Source organism: Zalophus californianus, chromosome 5 (genome assembly GCF_009762305.2).
Source record: "Zalophus californianus isolate mZalCal1 chromosome 5, mZalCal1.pri.v2, whole genome shotgun sequence".
NCBI classification, from domain to species: domain Eukaryota; kingdom Metazoa; phylum Chordata; class Mammalia; order Carnivora; family Otariidae; genus Zalophus; species Zalophus californianus.
This window is the reverse complement of record NC_045599.1, coordinates 134,975,570-134,995,423: the sequence shown is the minus strand read 5'-3', so window position 1 is coordinate 134,995,423 and position 19,854 is coordinate 134,975,570.

The window sequence follows — 19,854 nt, the reverse complement described above, 5'->3', positions numbered from 1 at the left end:
TCCAGTTGCCAAGTTATACCCATAGATTCTCTATATTATAATAAAAATGTATTGAAGGGAGATGAATTTTAGAGCCTAATTTGAACACAGAAATGGACAGGTTTGTAGAATTGTTCAGGGGTAGCAAATTCTCTTTAGGGAGTTATTGCAAATCAACAAAGTAAACAAAGGATGGAGACGATTATGTTTTGCAAAAATTCATGTTTGAAAACATCTAATGGTACTTTAGACCTTATCCTTTTTTTGGGATCTATATTGGTATATCAGTGTTAAAAGATTTTAGTTCCTTTGCCCCTTCTTCTTCTATTAGTGAACTGTATATACATTCTCCTTCTTCTGTGAAATAGGAATTCTTTTGATCCAGGATTTTGTAAATTATATTAGGATTAATTAGGTTGTAGGGTTTGAACAGTTTTTGTTCTCTCTGTACCTTATCACCCAAAAGAGGCCATGGCCACCAAGTGGGAAGAGGATTGAAAAAGTTTAAAAAGATGGTAAGCCCTACTGTTGCCAGAGGGTTAAATTACAATGAAATACATATATATGTAGTGTTAAGTGGTTAAATATACACATATATGTTTGTGTAGGGTTTTTTGGTATATGTAGGCATGCAGATGTGCATATGTGTGTATGTGTGTGTGTGTGTGTGTGTATATATCTATCTATATATATAGATAGATATATACAACTGAGCCTTAAACTAGCTTATACATGTATCTGTCAGCCTCTGCCCTTCAAGGTGCTTCTAGCTGGACTTAGAATCAAATGACATGAGATAGTTTAACGGGAACAAGTCAAATTTAATAGTGTACATGCAGGAAATCCATGCAGGCATGGAAATACAAAAACAGCGAGGCAACATGATGCTTATATGAGCTAAGGATAGGGGTAGAGGTCTGAGCATACAAAGGGAAAAAAAAAACATTAGCAGGAAGGTGAAAGGAGAAGTTTGAAAAACAAAGTTTGCTCTATTTTGCAGATAAGCGTCTTAGGGAAAGAGGAATCTCTGTTAATAGTTCTTCTTGGTGCACAGAGGCAGTTGAGTGGAAGGTAAAGAGGTTTTTTTTTAATCTGCCAGGTTTTGATTGCTTTTAACTCAAATTAATGTTCATGCCAAAGTGGCACATCTTGGGGCAGCCTCCTTTGGCCCCGAGATATCTGATGTTCTGATGTTTCTCGCTTATTTGATCAACATCATTCTATCATACTATTGTAGAGCCATAGTGTTCTTGGTTTTTTTTTTTTGTTTTTTTTTTAAGATTTTATTTATTTAATTGACACAGAGAGAGAGACAGCATGAGAGGGAACGCAAGCAGGGGGAGTGGCAGAGGGAGAAGCAGGCTTCCAGCTGAGCAGGGAGCCTGATGCGGGGCTCGATCCCAGGACCCCAGGATCATGACCTGAGCCGAGGGCAGTCGCTTAACCAACTGAGCCACCCAGGTGCCCTGAGCCATAGTGTTTTTGAATTTTTAGCAACTGATGCCTGAGAAAGTTAATATGTGTATGGGAAAAGTGTGAAGGTTGAGTTTATTTTTTCAGAAATATTTTAGCAGCCTAGCTTTTCCCAAAGTAAGTCATGAAATGGACAGGGGTCGCCTGTACTCATTATGTATGCTGTCCCCCAAATACAATATTGGCATTCTGTCACTTTCCTCGGGCATCTACAATATCCTCTGCTTATTATCTGGTGTATTAGCACACATTTTTAAGGTCCTTTTTGACGTCCTTAGAGTTTACTTTCTGAAAAAAATGTGGCATCCCCAGGTTAATTCACCATGTTGGTAAAAACCAGCAGCCTGTTTGTATACTTAATTGTTAAGTCCAAATCAGTCATAAGCAATCAAAATAGTTAAATAAAGTGACATTCGTTTTTACCATATAGACTTCCTAATTTATATATGTGGCTAGGGCCAATAACTTTAGCAAGCTATCTAGTTTAAATTCTTTATAAAATAGTTGTAGCCATTTTTATAACAATAATAATAATAAGATGATGATGATAGTAGCTAGCAAATGCACACACAAATGTATATATTTTACTACCATGTGCCAGACCTGCCCTATACACTTCCAATATATTAACTTATTTATTTATTTATTTGAGAGAGAGAATGAGATAGAGAGAGAGCATGAGAGGGGAGAGGGTCAGAGGGAGAAGCAGACTCCCTGCTGAGCAGGGAGCCTGATGTGGGACTCTAATTTAAACAGTACAAAACTTAGAGGTAGGTACTAGTCTAAATGACACCTGGGCGGTGAAGTACCAGGAAAATAAAGCAAATTAAAGTCATATGGCTGGTAAGTGATAGAACTAGGACTCAAACCCAGGCAGTCTTACTTCAGTAATTGAGATCTTAAACTACACTTATTCTGCCTTTCATTATCTATTACTGCATGATATTAATCCCTACACTATACTGTATCTTCTTTAAAAAAAAGATTTTATTTATTTATTTGACAGAGAGAGATATATAGAGAGAGGGAACAGAAGTAGGGGCAGTGGGAGAGGGAGAAGCAGGCTTCTGGCTGAGCAGGGAGCCTGATGTGGGACTCAATCCCAGGACCCTGGGATCATGACGCGAGCAGAAGGGAGAGGCTTAACGACTGAGCCACCCAGGCACCCCTATATTGTATCTTCTTATGCACTACTATGTGGTAAGAAAAATGTTATATCACCCAAGAATGTTTTAATTATAAATTATAATTATTATAGTTATATATTTTATATAATTTATATATATAATCATTATTTACCTATAAATTAAAACTTTATGTGTATCAAAATTTTAGATATTTTAGGTTTAAATTTTCATTACTAAAATTTAGTGAGAGATAAATATACAATTGGTGTGTGTGCTGTATGTATAGAAGAAAAAGGTAAAAGAGGAAATAATCTGTAAACAAACTAGTAGATGGGAATTGTAAATCTATAAATAATTTCCTATTTCTTTTTACATGCCCTTATGGATGAAATAATAATATAAATTATAGACATTGCAATTATATAATTATAGCTTATATTATAAATTATAAATCTGCATGACACAAATATCATTTTAACTTTTGCTTCAATTGGTAATTATTTTCCAGAGGGAAGGGTGTTATTAATTATTGAATGCTTATACACTTCCCAAACCGTATTTATGTTGAATTATTTTAGTGAAATTAACTTAATAAGTTTGTAATTATCAATATACTAATTTTAAAATGGATATTTTTTCTCTAAGGTGAGCTTGGATTGGAGTAATGAGTATGAGTAATAAGCAATGTATCCATTATATGAGTTAGTTACTCATCAGCATAAATCCATGACTTTTTTTTTAAAGATTTTATTTATTTACTTGACAGAGAAAGACACGGCGAGAGAGAGAACACAAGCAGGGGGGGTGGGAGAGGGAGAAGCAGGCTTCCCGCTGAACAGGGAGCCCGATGCGGGCCTCGATCCCAGGACCCTGGGATCGTGACCTGAGCTGAAGGCAGACGCTTAATGACTGAGCCACCCAGGTGCCCAAATCAGTGATTTTTAAAGTACACTTTCACTATATAGATGATCTCTCTCTCCCTCTCTCTCTCTCTCTCTATCTTCATCTATTATCTATGTAACATTATCTGTAGTCTTTAAGCACATGTCAATGATTAAACCTTCTGTATCAACACTGGTAGAAATATTAATGATTGAGAAAAATAGCTGCATAATTCAGCTCCTACATATCATTTTGGCTACTTTATTTTCACCATTTGAAGGACAAATGGAAAATTAACCAAAAGGCAAAAAAGAAAATGGGATGAATTTGTTGCTTCAATTACAAATTCCTGTGACCCTATCATTCTTATTAATGGAATAATTTGGTATTCAGATTAGCATATTAAAATATAAATTAGGAGAAAGTAGTTGTTTAAATGGTATATAATGAAACAAATTGTTTTTAAAAAGCTTTTGTGCAAAATATTTTCAAAGAGATGCTTCTTTCTGATGGCAGGGGACTGACCTAATTAAGATGCCTAACTAGACTGAATGCATATATATTTCCAGCCTGAATTCTCTAAATGATTTTGCGTGATGGCAGTTAGGAAAATATAAAGACCACAGGGGAATTGATCTTACGACCTGAGCTTCATTAGTTGAATACATTTAATGAACTGAGTTACCAGGGTCCTAGGAATGGATGGAACACTTGTCATCATTACTCATCAGCTTATGTATAGATATTTTACCAGGATGAAAGTAAAAGCTAGTTCTGTGATTATGTCCTTGAGTATAAAAAGGGTAGCTCATTTCTGCCTCTTTTAGTTTGTTTTTAGATGTATATGAAACTATTACCAATATCCTCTGATCTTTTTCAGCTGATTCTTATCCCATTATTTTATAAAGCACAAATATATAGCTTTTAATGACATTGAAGTAGAAGGTTTTATCAGTTTTTTCAGGATTCTTTCTTTATGTGATATGATATAATATAAATTGTGCTATCCTCATTTTGGTATCTAGACATCAAGAAGGTTAGTGTTACACTACCATTAAAATATTATCAATAATAAATTCAAGTTATTCTACAGCATGTCTTGATCAGCTATAATCTCAAATAAACTATCAAAGTCCCAATAGCCTTGAAACCTCTCATGTGACAAATAAGAATAGTCATTGTCAGATTGTAAATATAGTACTGACATTTTTGAAATCTAAACTTCTTTTTTATGTGCATATTTTTATTGTTATGTTAATCATTATATATTACATCATTAGTTTTTTTTTTACATCATTAGTTTTTGATGTAGTGTTCCATGATTCATTGTTTGTGCATAGCACCCAGTGCTCCATGCAGAACGTGCCCTCTTTAATACCCATCACCAGGCTAACCCATCCCCCCACTCCCTCCCCTCTAGAACCCTCAGTCTGTTTTTCAGAGTCCATTTTCTCTCATGGTTCGTCTCCCCCCTCCGATTTCCCCCCCTTCATTCTTCCTCTCCTGCTATCTTCTTCTTTTTTTTTAACATATACTGTATAGACATTGGGGAGGGTATGTGCTTTGGTGAGTGCTGTGAATTGTGCAAGAATGTTGAATCACAGATCTGTACCTCTGAAACAAATAATACAATATATGAAATCTAAACTTCTTTTTGATGGTGGGGATGAAAATCTGGAATATAATATTAACCAAGTATTTGCACAATATGATCAAAGATATCACTAAGTTCAACGGTGCCTTATAGGTCATATTCAATTTTTTAATAAACTTTTAATTTTAGGCTAGTATATAAGTGGCACCATAGAGGATATCATACTTTTTGGACATAGTGATTCTTTCTTCCACTATATAGTAGCCAACTAATTTCTCCTTGGCAGTCAGGATCAATCTCCCCAGCAAGCACAGTAATTCCCTTCTTTGCTTGTTGATTCAATGGCTTAAGAATCCTGAAGAAGACATATGGTGATTTCAACTTCTGGGTCAAGAGAATCATTTTTCTGTTTCCTGGAACAGGGACCACTAACCCAGTCAAGCCTAATATAATGGGAACAGAAAGAAAATAATTGTTAGTGGATTAGTAGGAATAATAATTACAAGAGCCACTGAAATACCAAAGAATAGCGTGATATAGTATTCTCCTACTTTTATAGATGGGTTTTTCATCATATAAGATGGGCATCAATTTTTACATCACTGTTTTTTATTCCCTTGGATCAGATGAGTTGAGATATATGGGTACTGCCAGAGGTAAGACAAGCAGTCTCTCTGAAAGATGAAAATTAGCACATTTTGCCATAGGAATAATTATAGTTACTGAGCTCTTCTTACCTTTTTTTTTTTTTTTCATTTTTATTAAGGACTGTGTCTCTTCTTCAACCTGCATAAATTGGATAAAGATAGAGGTGAAAATTTCTACTCAGGATAACAAAAAGTAGTCATTACAGGCTGTGGCAGAACTCATATTCAACAACAGTTATGAGAATTAGATTGCTAATCTCTAACTTTTTAGTCTTAGACATTATCTCTGATTGTGCCAGAGGTCTTTCTGAGGATATACCATACCACTGCAGCTTCTCTGGCAGAGATATCCCCTTGACGGTCACTCCACAGACAAAGACGAAAGAAATATATAAAAACTACATGGTGAGATGGGGGATAGTTTTTCAAATGCCTGGTGTGAAAGTGTAACACTCGGTTATTTACTATAGGGTGAACATGGGTATTTTCAGGCACTTGGAGTTGGAGTTATTGGAATCAGCCAAATAAGGTTCATGATGGGCTTCAACAAGAGGTCAATGTGGTTCTCATTCTTTGAATGGATGTCTAGAAATAAAGCTTCTCAAAGATAATGTGAAGCCATACCAATATGTTGCAGAGTGGAACCCAGTTGTGTCTGACAGGAAGGTTGGGAGAGGAAAATTAAAGACATTGAGGCATGTGTGGATGAGGGATTATTGGGTTGGACATCACTGGAGTCTGTTCTGTAAACCTGAAGTAATTTGAGTTATGTGGAAGCAGAAATGGTGGGTCAGTCCTTAATTGGCCCTTCCCACTTTTGGTAAGCACACAAGGATGCTGTCATTCTCTCTAGTGGTAGCCTTGATGATTATTCCTTCCAGGAAGGGTTGAATATCTTCTGTGTATGGATCTAGTTCTTTCTCTTCTAACCAAAGTATTGAGCAGAATGTCCTCCATGTGATCTATGTCTGTGTTGACATTACTGGAAATCCAAGTGACGCTGCAAGTTGAACAAACACTCAGGCTCTTCCTGCCCCAGTCCAAGGGGTTGCTTGCATGGATCCAGTCCTTTACCTCATCAGTCTGTGGTATACCAGAAGCTCTCCCACATCTGAATATTTTCATAGAACAGCTTGTGCAAGGCAGTATGTTACGTAGTTGAGCCTTCAGAGGGGATCCCTGGAGCCCAGGAAGTCCATAATCATGGTAACCAGCTATGGGAACTTGAAATGACTCTCCAAAACCCTCTTGCTATTTCAGGAGCATCATCAGAGTGGTAGTGTGCTCTGTGTGTCCTATGTGTCAACTTGCCCATCTCCAGAGTAGCATTACCACCGTGCCAGTCAAGGGAGCTAGGTCATCTGAGTTATTTCTGGTGCCTGCAACCTGCCCTCCTGCACAGAAATAATCTAGGGTTATCTGTGAGCTTTTTTTTTTTTTTCTGCCTTCACCTGCCTCCCTTCCTTCTGTTCTTGACAATTTTTCTATTAGAAGTCCATTTCACATATGGATATAAGTAAAACTATGCATTTAGGAAATTAACTATTTTACACCAGGATTCCTTATACTATGTGACTAGTTGCACTGCAATTTTCAGGAAATTGACTACCTACAAACACTACTTATGAAAAGATATATAAGGAATTTAACATATAAGGAAATTTAAGGACTATTAAGGAAAATCAAGATTTATATCTTCTGTTTTGGTTGGATTGTGTCTTTACTGTTTTGAGAAAAAAGAACTGCGTTTCAAAAAAATGAACAAAAGAAGCTTTTGTAAAATTTAATGATGTTGATAACAATTTTGGAAGGTGGAATTTAATATTCCCATAAGTGATAAATATGATTTTTACCATAATTCTAAAATATCACCTCTACAGATATATTATTTTGAGTACATATATCAATAAGTTTTATTAATATTCTGGTTTCTTTTTTGTAATGCCATGTAGTATGTATTGTTCTATCTGTCTGTCCTTTCAGAGGATTTTACCTCTTGTTAGTTTTCAAGGATTTCCAGGTTCACAGCAGCTGACTTTTTATTACAAGTTTTATGACTCTAAAACCATTAGAAGAACATCAATGCTTCCCTAAATTAGTTTTTTGGAGAAAATGTAATATGTTTGATGAATTAAAATAAAAAGATGGAAACATAACAGCATATTGGATTACTTGTTAATTTTTCTCTCTCAAATGTTTTATATTGAAGAGGATTGATTTGTGGAGTACATTTTCAAACCAATTTCACCTTTGTTTCTAGAAAAAACTACATTTTGTCCTAGAAAGCTATTGACATTTCATCAGAGGAAATAGATTCAGAATTGCTGCCCAGTAAAATCTTTCTTAGCGATAGTTCTCTATCTTTCAACAAAGACAATGCAATTGACCTTGGGTCAGAGAATAAAAAGCTGCCATTATGAAGTGACAGAATAACTGGTTGTCTTCCTCTGCCCTGTTTTGGCCATCGCAGAGTTCTTTAGAGTCATGCTTTCACATAGAGGAGGAACTAATCCAATAACCACAACAACCTAGATTATACAATTACTTTGTCTTTGTCAATTTAAATTGGTAGGTTTATCAGAAATAAAAGCAGAACTTCAAGCCTATTCAGAGATCATAAACATAAATGAAATAGAACTTAAAAGGTTCTTGCCATTTAATATGTCACAAGTCAATTTTTTATACTTCAAATTGTTTATCTCTGGGCTCTGCCTCATGTAAGAATAGGAGGCCAGAATCCATTTAAATTATAATAGTTGCACAATAACAATTCACAAATAAAACCATTAATTGTCTCTTTCCAAATAATTATTTGAAACAAAATTCTTAAATGGAAAGCTTCTGACATTGAGTAAACATTTAATTCCTTCAAAGTGTGAGAAACTGTTTAAGTATAATTATTCCCATTATCACGTTACATTAAATAATGAAGTTCATGTAAATATGTTGAAAATTCTTTTCTCCTTTTTAAGAAAATATAGATGTAAGATAATCTTATAGTAAAATTTACAATAATATAGAGATAAATGAAAGGAAACTGTTAGGAACAGAGGGTGTGGGTATATTTTCCTTTTATTCTTTGGAAGCTACTGAGTTTAACTAGATTTAAGGACATCTCAGACATTAAACATAGAAATGAGCCTTGGTTCTTGTCTCAACTGTGTCATTGATCACTTGTGCAATCATGGACAGGCCACTTATTTTTCTGAATCTTTGCTTCTCATTCATTACAATGGAAGATTTAAACTATATTTCTTTCCCAAAGAGCCTTCTAGTTGTAATTATACCATTACTTATTTTATTCTTGCTATATGAAATAATTGAAATGTCTAGGTTTATTTTATTTGAAAAATGTATACCATTCGATCACTGTAAAAAAGTTCTCTCAAATGAATATTAATATTTGATTTAGCCCCCTACCATGTATCAGGGACTCCACTGGTGCATGTAGCCAGCAGTTAGAGGTGGCATTATTTTGAAATACCTTGCGTCTATCTCTTACCCTATGACATGGCTTACTATATTGTGGCAGGCAGAAAAATGTGGAAAAATTACAAGAATGCCCAAATCCTAATCCCAGGAATTTGTGGAAATGTTAGTTTACATGTCAAAAGGGACTTTGCAAATGTCATTAATTTAAGAATCTTGAAATGGCAATATATCCCGGATTACCCAGCTAGGACCAATGTAACCCAAAGGGTACTTATAAGTGAAAGAGGGAGGCAGGAGAATCAGAGAGAGAAGTATGATAATGGAAAGAGAGGTCCGACAGATGTCATTGTTGGCTTTGAAGATGGTCAGACTCATGTCATTGTTGGCTTTGATGACAGTCCAAAGAATATGGGCAGCCTTTAGAAACTCAAAAGAACAAGAGAATCAATTCTCCCTTAGAACCTCCAGAAGGAAACTGGAGGGTCAGTAACCTGTTGACACATTAACATTAGCCTTATGAAACCCATTTTTGGCCTCTTACCTGTAAAAATGTACCATTTTAAGCCACTGAGGTTGTGGTTATTTTTTGTAGCAGCAGCAATAGGAAGCCAACAGACAAATCAAACATCAATCCAAGATTTTGTTTTTGTTTTTATTTTTGGGCTTGTCAATTATAAGGATGGAATGACAGGGTTTGGTTGGGTGGAAGAAGAAGATTAAAAGAGTAAGGTCTTGAGTTTAGTTATACATTTTATACGTTTGAAAGGCCTAGGGGATAGCCACCTGAAAATGTTGTCTAAGTAATTGTATTTATCTTGCTTTTAGAAGATGAACATATAAACATGGGAGTCATTAGGATACAGGTAGTATTTAAGACTATAAAGCATGATTAGATCACTGAGGTTCTAAGTGTAGCATGAAAGAGAAGAGGTGTCTTGAGTAAGCCATGGTTGAGAACTTGGGAATATGAAGAGGAAACAGAAAAGGAGTTTGAGAATCAGCAGCTGGTGAAGCAGGGGATATACGAAGTGAATGAACTCTTTCAAGAATAATATAGTGATTTGTCAACTGTGCCAAGTGTTGTTGATGACTTAGATGAGAATCAAAACTCACCATTTAACTTAGCAATGTGGAAATTATTGGTTACCTTGGCAAAAATGTCCTTGAGAACGAAAACAAACAAATAAAAAACTTTGGAACACATTCAAGATAATACAAGGGGAAAAAAGTATAGACAACACTTCATAGGAAAGGGATGTGAGTCAAAGTTTTATTTCTTTTTCTTCTGAATATGGATAAGTTACCATTTGTGTCATACGAGAATTGTCCAGTTGATGATCCAAGAGGTGAGGGGATAATCGCTGGAGTGATGTCACAGAGTAGGTGAGAGGAGTTGGGATCTACAGCACAACTAAAAGGATTAGTTTAGAGCATAATTGATCAAATAATTACAGAAAGTAAGAGAGATTCATGAATACAGTAGGTATTACAATTTTTTGTTTTTCTTCTCTTATTAGATTTCTTTCCTAAGTGATACCATCGATTTCTATGGATTTAAATATTGTCTTAGCACAATGATTCCTACAAGCATAGATCTAGAACAGAATACTCTTCTGAGCCCAAGCCCATACATCCAACTTTGCATTGACATTTCCAAGCAGATGCCTCACGGATTTCTAAAAATTATCTTGTCCCAAAAGTACCTCTTATTTCCCACTTCAACTTTCCTTTCTCCCAAATCTACTCTCAATTCTCCAACTTAACCTTCCCTAACTTAGTAAACACAGTCCACTTCATTACTCAAGCTTGACCCATGACCATCCTCACGTCCTATCATTTAATAGCCTTTATCAAATCCATCTCCTAAATTCAGCAACATAACTTTCGCCTTTTATTTCTTCATTTCTACTGCTAACACCTTAGTCTTAGCTAAGGTCATCTCTCACCTCCATTATGTAACAGTCTCCTAATCAAATTAACTGGTTTCCTCTTCTTCAGTCATGTATTCCCCCCACCCCCTTGCAAAATAGTAAGTCTCCTAAAAATGCATTTTTAGTTACACACTCTGCTTCTTACAGCATTTCAATGGCTTCTCATTTCTCCTAGAATAAACTCTCAACTCTTTGCCATGGTCCTTGACTATCTGCCCAATCTGCCTCTTTATTACTCTGCTCCAAACACAGAAAATGGTTTTAAGTTCTTCATGCACAAGAAGTACTTTCCTTCCTTGGGGCCTTTGTATGTGGTGTTTTCTCTGCCTGTAATGCTCCCCTCCCCAGTCTTCACTAGACTAGCCCCTCTTTTCTTGGGTTTGGTACAAATGACATCTCTTCAGTAAAAGGACTTCCCTCATCAGCCTATCTAAAATAGGCTTTGCCTCTCTCATCATCATTATTCTTCATTTCTGCCCTTTATATGTTTTTGTTAAAGCATTAATACTCCAGGCAGAATACATTATTAATCTACTTAATTAAGAAACAAGGGATCCATGCAACACCTTTCCTAGCAGAAAGTAATCTCTGTGAAAGAAGAAACCAAGATTCTGTTTTCCTGGTACAGTGTCTAGCACAGTTTTGTTGCATTGTAGGTACTCAATGCATGTTAATTGAATGAGAACTAATAAATTCTACTTTAAAAGCTCATTTTTGTTGTATTTTTATAAAATATATTATTTAAAACAAAGTTGGTTTTAAAAATGCACTAATAAACTTTATTTAGCTGGGAATATCTACATTTAAATGTTTTTAACTTATGAAATATTTTATTGCATACATATAACTATGGATAAAATGGCATAAATCGAATCAGTGAAATGATGCTTATGTACTATAAATTGGAAGTCTTCATTTAATCAAAATTATAAAAGTAAAGCATAAATATATTTATTTGATGTCATACACTTCGGTGGCTTTACTGGAATGAAAACAGTGCTCAAAGCAGAATAACAGACTGTCTTACATCTGTGAATTTTCAAGTTTTTTTTTTTTTTTTTTTTTTTTTTTTTTTTTTGTTTTTTTTTTTTTTTTTTTTTTTTTTTTTTAATTTTTTATTGTTATGTTAATCACCATATATTACATCATTAGTTTTTGGTGCAGTGTTCCATGATTCATTGTTTGTTCATAACACCCAGTGCTCCATGCAGAACGTGCCCTTGAATTTTCAAGTTTTGACCAATATCTGTGTGGCTTGAGGCTGTTGGACATCTGGTAAGTTTCACTCCTGTATTTTGGCATATATTTCTTTGCTATGTTTGGGAAAAAAATAAAGGCTTGCAATGTGTGATTGAAATATTTATGAAAAATTCATCCTTGCATATTTTATTTTAACTCTTCATAGTTTATTATTTCTCATTTTTCTTTTAAATTGATGACAATACAGATGAAATTAAAACTTTAATTTTTGTAATCGGTGCCCAAATATTGACAAAATAATTTTGTAAACAGACAATTTAGAGATTTAAAAGAAAAATAATAATTAGCAAACTATGTGACTTAAGCTGGTATTTTTTTTCTGTAGTTTTGATATTTTATTTTTATGCCGTATTTCCTTTTTACTTACCACAGGATAGAAAGAGTAAAAGAAGGAGGATTTGAGATTTAACTCGAATTTTTAAAATTAAGTCATCTCTTCTTCCCCCTTTCTAATTTTCTCTTAGTTTTACCTTTAACGTATAGATTTCTATGTCGTATACAGAAGTCTGAGCATAGTCTCCTCTCATAAGATATTCACAATCTTGTTCAAGAGGAGACCTGTGGAGAGGTAATGAGGAAGACAATTCAGTAAGTGATAAATACCAGGGAAGTAGTAATCTCTCACAGCTCTGGCAGTGCCAAAATGTCCAAATGACAAAGAATTCAAGTCTTGAATAAATGGATTCACTGTGCTCTCCCATGTCATGAGCATTCCAGCTGATGCATGCAAAAACTGCCTTAATGATAGTGTGCCCATACATCCCAATTTACCCCCATTGTCCAACCTAATTATTAACAGCATCTCTTTTTACTCCCAAAATAACTGGTTTAAATGAGTTGGTCCTCCCATTTAATGCTTTCATGAGTGCAGGGGGTACAGCAGCCAAAGTAGGTTAAATTACCCTTGTGTCCTCCTATTTTCTGCCACTCCATGCAGCATGCACATCCTGTTCCCCTCCACCTCCTATTACCACCCATATGTAGCTTAGCTCAGGGTGCAAAATGGCAATGGAAAGCTGACCTTCATTTCAGGAATTCACTCTTTATGCACGCAGGGAAACCCTTTTCTTCTAGGAGATCAAGACCTAACCTTGTAATTTTGTCCTTTATATAAATCTGATCTTTGAAAACAATTTTTTAATGCTATGTTATAGAGCCTGAAATGATTCCTTTGAGCTGCAACTCCTGCTATCCTGGTGGCAAATACAATTGCACCTGTGCTACCATCACAGTCTTTATACCCAACCTCACTGGACTCACTGAACTTTCTGACCATGCCTACTTTCTGAACTCATTTCCTAAGTCTGGATGCTATTGAGCCACATCCTCACACAACACACGTGTTTCAGCTCTTCTTTTATTATAACAGGTTCTCTCCATGTGTAGATGGCCTTAACTGTAGGTTGTTACACTGGCCTCTGGGAACCCGTCTTGTCCTATTCCAGCCAGGTTCCTGCCAAGTGCTGGCTGCTTCATATCCCATGAACAAATCAGACCTATTATCAAGTCCTTCTTTTATTACCAGAAGTTTCTCACATGTAACGTTGTTCCTCCTCCTCTCTCCCAAAAAAAAAAAAAAAACAAAAAACAAAAAACAAAAAACTAGTGAGCCTAGGAAGAATTTAAACCCCCCCTAAAAATAAAGTGTTGGCAAATACAAGACCAGAGCCTTTGTTCATAATCCGTTTGGCTCCAGTCCTAAATATCTAATTACAAATATCCATTACCAGTCTATTTATCTATCAAATGATATATTTGTCTATCTAAATATGTAGTTTCACCATGGCTTCCATGGCAATTAATCTTTGTTTCTGGATATTATGGGGACCACGAGGAAGGACTCAGATGCCAGCATTTTGAAAAGAAAGATTCAGGAGCCCCGCCCTGCCGACAGCACCACTTAGAACCAGCCACACATGCTGCAGTAATAGGGGCCACTTTTGTATGGCCCCAAAGCAAAAGCACTTCTATTCTTTGTGATTTCCCTTAAAAAAAAACAAAAAAAAAACTCATCTATATTCTCTATATGGCCTCTACTGTGGACCAAACTCTTTTGCTCTACTGCTCATTCAGTCTCCTTTCCACCTTTTTCTATGCTGAAGGGTGACTTTTCTGAGGAAACCACCAACACGGCAGACTCCACTGGAGCAGCCCAGGTTCCCAGGTGCCCTGAGGTGTTCTGAAAGGCGCTACCGAAAGTAACCAAGCATATAGAACTCACAGTCACAATTCACAAAAACATCTCCCTCATGCACAGTTTTCCTCTCAATCAAAACTTTGGTCCCTAAATCTTATTTCACTTATATTATCCCCTTCCCTGTTATATCTCTGTGTCTCTGTATATGTCTACAGGTAACCAAGATTCACATTCTAAAAGGAGGTTGTATCTGGATAATGATGTCACACTTGACTTTTCAATTCTTTAATTTTAAACTTAAATTTAATCTAGAGTGTGTGAAAAATTGACATGAGTGGAGCCATTTTAAAAATGGAGTTGGTGGGCCCATTGGAGAGAAACTCTTAAACCTTCTGACCACCCTTCCCACAACAGTAAACAATTTTCTGACTTCAAACACTATAGACTCATTTGGAACATTTCCATTTTGCACATGCAGAAACCGAAGCTCTGTTCTGACTCTATATCCCTGTATTTTGATAAATTCTCATCTATTTTTGGAGCATAAGCCAGAGGAAAGGAATAGCTACTGCCTTAAACACTGGCTTCCTCAGTGGAGAATGGGCAGGGGAAAAATGTGTATGCTTTGATTGAGTTACTGTGAAATAGCTCACTTGGGAGGGTGTTGGACTGAAATCTAAAGGTTTCTACTTTATTTTCAGATTTCAAAACCCCTTTTTCAATCCTGCCAGTTGGTCTTCCCTGACTTCATTCTTATTTTCCACATCTCATTCTCTAGCCATCACGGTGGTCAAGGCCAAAGCTCTAAAAGTTTGATATTATGTCAAGTTAATATTAGTGTATTTGGGAAAGATACACACCAGAAAGAAGATGCAGCATCTTAAAGCTGTCTCTACCCTGTGTGTACACGCTTGACCATCTTAAAGGCCGAGCTAACTCATAATTCATATGTAAAAATTTCCAGTACATAGTTTTCTGATTACCTAATAAGTTGCAATATTAAATTTCTATGAGATCAATGCTTTTGAAGCAAAAACGAAATCTTAAATGACAAAACATGAGTCTAAACTTGCTCGTTTAAACAAGCAAGTGAGTAACTGTCAAATTCGAATGACTGGATCATCAATTCATTGCCCTTTGCTAATTTTTCTCTCTTTTGAAAACCAGGTCTTTGTTGGCCCTTAGGCAAAGATAGGAGCAGCTGTTGATGCAAGTTGTTGTCCATCTGGGAGAAAATTGAAACTGTTATAGTTTAAGTACTGTCCATGAAATTTTTTAAATCACAAGCTTTATATAGTAATCTGGAAGATATTACAGTGGTCAATTCTAATTTTAAGAAAATGCAAATATCGGGGCACCTGGATGTCTCAGTCGGTTAAGTGTCTGACTTCGGCTCAGGTCATGATCTCGAGGTCCTGCGATTGAGCCCTGCGTAGGGCTCCCTGCTCAGCAGAGAGCCTGCTTCTCTCCCTCTGCTGCTCCCCCTGCTTGTGCTCTCTATCTCTCTCTCTCTGTGTCAAATAAATAAATAAATAATCTTAAAAAAAAAAAGAAAATGCAAATATCTTCTGCTAGTCTACATTTTATTTTATTTTTTATTATTATGTTATGTTAATCACCATACATTACATCATTAGTTTTTGATGTAGTGTTCCATGATTCATTGTTTGCGTATAACACCCAGGCTCCATGCAGAATGTGCCCTCTTTAATACCCATCACCGGGCTAACTCATCCCCCCAACCCCTTCCCCTCTAGAACACTCAGTTTGTTTCTCAGAATCCATAGTCTCTCATGGTTCATCTCCCCCTCCGATTTCCCCCCCTTCATTTTTCCCCTCCTGCTATCTTTCTTCTTCTTTTTTTTTTTAATATTAACAAAATTGTGTACACTTAACCGTAAATCTTAAGTAAATGAAGTTATTATATTTATTTTTTTTAAGATTTTATTTATTTGACAGAGAGAGACACAGCGAGAGAGGGAACACAAGCAGGGGGAGTGGGAGAGGGAGAAGCAGGCTCCCCGCAGAGCAGGGAGCGGGATGCGGGGCTTGATCCCAGGACCCTGGGACCATGACCTGAGCTGAAGGCAGACGCTTAAAAACTGAGCCACCCAGGCGCCCCTAATATTTCTATTTGTAGTAAAAGTATACTAATTTCTGAACACTTCAAGCAAGTACTATTGTTATTACTTTTAAAGGAAATTATTTTAAAACTATGACATTTGATTTTCTATAAAAGACAACTGGATTTAGAAAATAGCAAAAAGGTTGAAATACATTTTCAATTGTGAAAAATAAAGCATTTAAGAATTTCACTTAGAGTTTAAATAAGCACTTTTAAGTATGTCTTCTCTTTGACATAAGTTATAATCATTTGTCCCTCAAAGGTTATTTAAAAATTTCGTTGTTATATGCAATATATGTTAACTCAGGATTCTTTTAAAAATTGGACCTTCTAGGTTTAAATGCAGTATTTGTAAAAAATAATAAAACACAGGGTGAGGTATGGAAGTGTTGAGTCACAGTTGTACACATGAAACTAATATAACACTGTATGTTAACTGACTGGAATTTCAATAAAGACTTTAAAAAATAAAGAAATAAAAAATAGTAAAGCACACATAAACATCTAAGGCTCCTTTGAAGTAGTTTCAGTCATTCAAATTTTAAAAATAAATGCCCCCTTCCTCTTCACTAAGAATAATCCACCAAAAAGGAAAAGGGAGTACTGAAGGATCCCAAAATAACAGAGTGATCAAACATATGAGATTTTTACATTACCTGTAGTAGGCAAGAGATCAAATTTAAAAGTTACCTTTTGCTATCATAGATAATGTGTATTTCAGTAAAATCCTTCATAGAAACTTCTTATAAAAATATCTAGTTCAGAATTTTCTGTGGATATATGTATATTTTCTGATATGTATTTTAAACAAAACTAGAATCTTTTCTTTATACATGTACTGATTGTTAATAGAGGTCACAAAATATTTCTTCCCCACACTAATAAAATGGTATTTTACATTTTGGGTTTTTGTTTTTTTTTTAGTAAAATGTGTTCTCTTGGTAGAAATAAATACATGCATTTCCAAAATTAAGTTCTGTTATATATTATTGAATGTCTGATTATTTAAAAGTCATCATAACAAATATTGTACATGATTAATTTAAAATATAATTTGAAAGGCTATTCAGCATTTCTGCATAGTTTATATCAGCAGTTCTCAATGTGACATTACACTGGACTAGTAGTTATTGAATTCTTCGCCATCTACACTCACATTTAAAAATGTCCATGATGAAGCACAAAAAATTGTTAATTTAATTTAATGTTGACACTTGAATACACATACTTTTTAATCTTTTGTGTGAAGAAATGGGGAAATTTGCATAAAGCAAATTGTCCCCTTATGAGGTACAACAGCCTTCTCAAGGAAAGACAATTGTGTGAGTTGCAAGCTCAACTATCAGCTATTTTTTCAAGGAACAGAATTTTTTTTTTAAGATTTTATTTATTTTACAGAGAGAGACAGTGAGAGAAGGAACACCCAGGTCACCCTCAAGGAACAGAATTTTTAATCCAAAGGAGGTCTAATAGAAAGTTTGTGGTTTGTCAGTTCTGTTTATTTGGAGGTTTTCTAAAAAATGCATGAAATAAGGCTGTCACTTAAGACAAGTCAACTCATGCTGTGTAATGCCAATCAGGCAATTCAACCTCTCAAGAGAAAATTGTAAATTTGGAAAACTTGTATCTGTCTCTGTGAACTTGACAGTTTCCTGACAATTACAGGCTTTCCAATAAAATCAACAGAGAAATTAAAAATGTGATTTTAGATACACATAATAAAATGTGTCAAATCTTGGAAAATCTGCACAATGCGGTAACAAATATTTTTCAAATGAACAATACGTGCTATTACAAAATCTGCATGAATAAAAGATCCTTTGAAAGTAAAAGATACTTTCTGTATTTTAATATAACCAAGTAATAAAAAATTATTCGATTTGCTTTTAAATTCCACACTACAATTAACCTTTAAGGAACTGCCTTGCCAAGTATTGGTGTAATATCAAAAATAAATATTCATAGTTACCTGAAAAGACTATTGTTTTACTTTAAAATTTTTATTGTTATGTTAATTACCATACATTACATCATTAGTTTTTGATGTAGTGTTCCATGATTGAAAAGACTATTATAAAGACTATTTTAAAATCCTATTCCCTTATACAAATACATCTGTATGAGGCCCAATTTTCTCACATATGACAACTCAAAACTACATACTGAAATAGCTTGAAAGCAGAAACAAATACAGTAATTTAGCTATCTTCTATTAAAGCCAGATATTGAAATAATGGCCAAATTATGGATACATAAAACAAAGCTTGTTCATACTACCTCAGAATGAAATATCTCACTATCTTGTTGATTTTTGTATAAGAGAAAAATTATAATTGGAGGACAAAATTAATAAAATACACTAGTGTTAAGTGCATGAGGAAGATGTAAGAGTGATTACAAGCAAATATTAGCTTCAAAGGTCTTTTTTAAAAGCTCAGTGAGGGGCACCTGGGTGGCTCAGTCAGTTAAGCATCTGCCTTCACCTGAGGTCATGATCCTGGGATCCTGGGATCAAGCCCCACACGAGGCTCTCTGCTCAACGGGGAGCCTGCTTCTCCCTCTCCCTCTGCCTGCTGGTCTACCTACTTGTGCTCTTGCTCTCTGTCTCTGTCTCTCTCTCTCTCTGTGTCAAATAAATAAATAAAATCTCAAAATAAATAAATAAATAAAAGCTTAATGAAACATCAAGGTCTTTATCTCTGTGGAATTTTAGTGAAGTTAGAAAATTATAGCCTGTGGACCAAATTTAGCAAGCTACTTGTTTTGATAAATACATGTTTACTGGAATACAGTTATGCTCATCATTTGCACATATATATTTTTTAAGTAAATTCTACCCCCAACGTGGAGCTTGAATTCAAGATCCTTGCCCTGAAATACAGAGTTGCACGCTATACTGACTGAGCCAGCCAGTTGCCCCTCATCATTTGTGTATTATCTATGGCTGCTTTTGTCCATAAAGGCAGCTAAGTAGTTGCTACAGAGACTACATGTGGACCTCAAAGAATAAAAGAGTAATTGATATCTTACAGAAAAATTTCCAGACCAGTTTTTAGTGAAGTATCCTTGAATCGAGCACTCTATAGCTTTAGTTCAGTATTACATATTTACCAAAATCCAAAGACTAAAATAATATGTAGTTTGATGCTAATAGAATTTTGTGATTTAAAGCAAAAATAAATTCTAAATTTGATAATGAATGTGTAGTCTAATAATGATATTCATAAACAAAAAATATAAATTGGATCAAAAACTCTGTGACTTTTG